Genomic DNA, 3,359 nt, shown 5'->3' with positions numbered 1-3,359 from the left:
ATGGGGCCAATACACAAACAAAGAAAATCTGTACCGAACTTAAACGAAAACTCGACTTATTCAAATTTAGCTCATTCTGATTTACCTTAAACCCGGTATCATCATACAAGACCCAAAATCTAAGAAATTATTAAATTTTTTTTGCCTCTGACAAGTTGAGAATTCATGTTAATTCATGCATATTCCGATATTCGAAGTAATAAATGTATGGCCAGTTTTCTGCCTGCCCCCCCCCCCAAAAAAAAAAGGAAAAAAAAAAAAAGGAATTGTGTCTGTGTATGGGGGAAAATTCCCCCCAGGAATGATTTCTAGACAATATGGCTTCGTCTTTATGGGTTGCAGAATTTCTGTGTCACATGCATCCTACTTTTCATCATAAATTCTGTCATCTGCATTTTTTGCGGCCAAAAATTGGCAAATCGTGGCAAATTTTGGGAAAATTGGCAAATCGCGTGGCAAATTTTGGGGAAAAAAAAAGAAGCGAAAACAAAATAACGAAAAAAAAAAGTGCGAAACTTGAGAAATGTTGCAGCTTTGCCTGGGCCCAAACCAAAGGAAGTCTCTACGGATAATGATCCTTTAAAATCTTTGTAACAACGCTATTCACAGTCATTTCATTTCTCAAGTCAAATAAATCGAGTCACTTACACTTCAACTTCAGTCATCGATCGTTTCGTCAAAAAATCTTCAAATAAAGACCCAAAGTGCGGCCAATTTTTTGGCAAATTTTAGTGTTTTTGGCAAATTTCTTGGCAAATTTTGGGTTTTTTGGGGCAAATTTTGGCAAATTTTAGGTCCCAATTTGGCAAAAAATGCAGATGACAGATTAAAGGTAAAATTTCAAGTGGTGGTCAAAGAAATGTAAAATACTTTAAATATACCACGATCTTCTTGGAAGCTAAATTAGATAAACGTACAGGAGTAGCTCTATCTTACGCCAGGTGTGAAGGTCCTTTCTTTTAAATAAACAATCAACAGTGCATAAATTATGTAAAACAAACAAACAAACAAGTAACTAAATAAATGATATAAATAATAAGAAATGAAGACAAGTACAACCCAAGACCAAAACAGGAAATGAAACAAAAGTACACCATGTCTCTAGTGAATAAATTCAATATTCAAAAATGTTAAATAGTCGAGTAAATATTGATGATGATTTAAATACCTTCGAAACAGGGAGGAAATTGGTAAGTTGATTAAATTTTCTTGTTGCATACATGCTTATACAACAATGCCGTACTTTGAAAAACAAAACAAAACAGGTTTTAAAAACTTTGGCCAGAAAAATCGTCCTTCAAATATCGATCGATTAAAATGACTCTCATCTTGTCAAAAATTCTCAAACCAGGGATTTCACGGAATCTCCAGGTTTGAGAGTATTTGCTATGGTGGGAGTTATTTTAATCGATCGATATTTGAAGGACGACTTTTTTGGCCAAAATTTCAAATACATTTTTTGAGACTATCTACGGCAGAATAGGATGTGTGTTCAAATGCGAATCAAATGCGCCTTTGCGTTGAATTTGTAAGGGAATAATCTATATTTTGAAGACTGGTTTTCCAAATCCCCCTAACTCCGTTTTTTCCCATTTTGAGATATTGAGGATTTTCCCCCCAAAATTTATCATTCGGTCTATTGTTTTATCATATTTAAACTATAAATTTACACAAAAATCTAAGGAAATTCTTGTGCCAGTTCATGCTTAAAATAAACTTTACATTTCAATTTATCTCATGGATGGAAAATCACAAAAAGTTGAAAAATCGATCGAATGAGTTTTAGAAACCCAGTCTTCAAATATAATGCGATGAAATACATAAATAGTAAAAGAACGTTTTTTAGGTTATCACACAATTTACCATAACTCAAACAGTCTTGGAAAATCGCATTTAACTTCTATTATCCAATGAATCGCCTAATCAAGATAAATGGGACCCACCAACTCAAAACGGTATTATGTCGAGGGTGATTCAGATATGTACTAAAATTTTGATTTATTGAGTGAATGCGTTTGCTACCCGCTTCAGTCCCTTGATCAGTTGCTTAGTAGTAATTACAAAGGTCTCGCACACATAGGACTGATATCTATCTCAGTTTTGTGGTTTATTGTTGTTTTCTCTCAATTGTATGATTTGTGAGTTTTGGTCACTCGTAGAAATCAGTGAGCATTTTGATTACAGTGAAATCTTGATAAGCCAACACTGCCGGACCAGAAAGATTGGTTGACTTTAAGCAATGTTGACTTTATCCATTATCAATAGATAGTATGCGCTTGGCTAAGAAGCTCATAACATTGCCATCCGGAACTACAACGGACCAACACACAAAACTATGTGTAACCAAGAACGTTTATATTTTGGTAATTAATGATTAGTGAGAAGTACTCATAAACGCGGATGGCAAAAACAATAACAAAGACCTGAGTGACGTCATCTTCGAATTATCTATAGAACACTCTTAGATAAAGAAAAGAACATTCCCGATCAACTAAAGCTGTTGACTTTAAGCAGAAGTTGACTTTATGAGTGTTGACTTTATAGATAGAATGCGCTTGGCCAAGGAGTTCACAACATTGCCATCCGGAAGTATAACGGACCAACACACAAACTCTGTGTAACCATGAACTTTTATACTCTGGTTAATACAGTTTAGTGAGAACAACTCACAAACGCGGATGGCAAAAACAATAACAAAAGCCTGAGTGACGTCATCTGCCTACTATCTATAGATAGTTCAAAGATGAAGTCACTCAGGTCTTTGTTATTGTTTTTTGCCATCCGCGTTTATGAGTAATGCTCACTGAACTGTATTAACCCGACTATAAACGTTCATGGATACACACAGTTTTGTGTGTTGGTCCGTTATACTTCCGGATGGCAATGTTATGAGCTTCTTAGCCAAGCGCATACTATCTATACGAACTTCATTGTATTTTTCCTCTCCACTTGATGTGAGTTGTCTTCATTATAGTTGTCATAGAGTTGGTAACAACAAAGGGAAATAATCAGTTAATATGCACTTCCCAAACAGTAAAAAAAAAAATGAAACTTGAACGGAGTTTTTTGTTTCGTTTTTTAACATTTGATTGAGGAGCATGACAATATTTTCTTTAATTGTCAAAAACTTTCTAACGGGTAGCAAGCACTTTTTAGTGTTCCTTTAAAGCTTTGAAATCCGTTTTACAGACCCATAAGCTTCAATGGATTAAAATAACATTTTATGGAGAAATCTATCCAACACAATTACTTTCATTTCCTCTTTACATCAATTGTTATTTTGATCAATGAAAAGAGTTGCTGCAAGTTTTGACAAAAATAATATGAGCTTTAGTGATCAAAAGATAGTACAATAATTA

The sequence above is a fragment of the Berghia stephanieae genome, chromosome 5, assembly GCF_034508935.2.
Source record: "Berghia stephanieae isolate SIO BIC M18660-M18661 chromosome 5, UCSD_Bste_1.3, whole genome shotgun sequence".
NCBI classification, from domain to species: domain Eukaryota; kingdom Metazoa; phylum Mollusca; class Gastropoda; order Nudibranchia; family Aeolidiidae; genus Berghia; species Berghia stephanieae.
The sequence above is the reverse complement of the archived record's forward strand: the minus strand, read 5'-3'. Positions refer to the sequence as shown.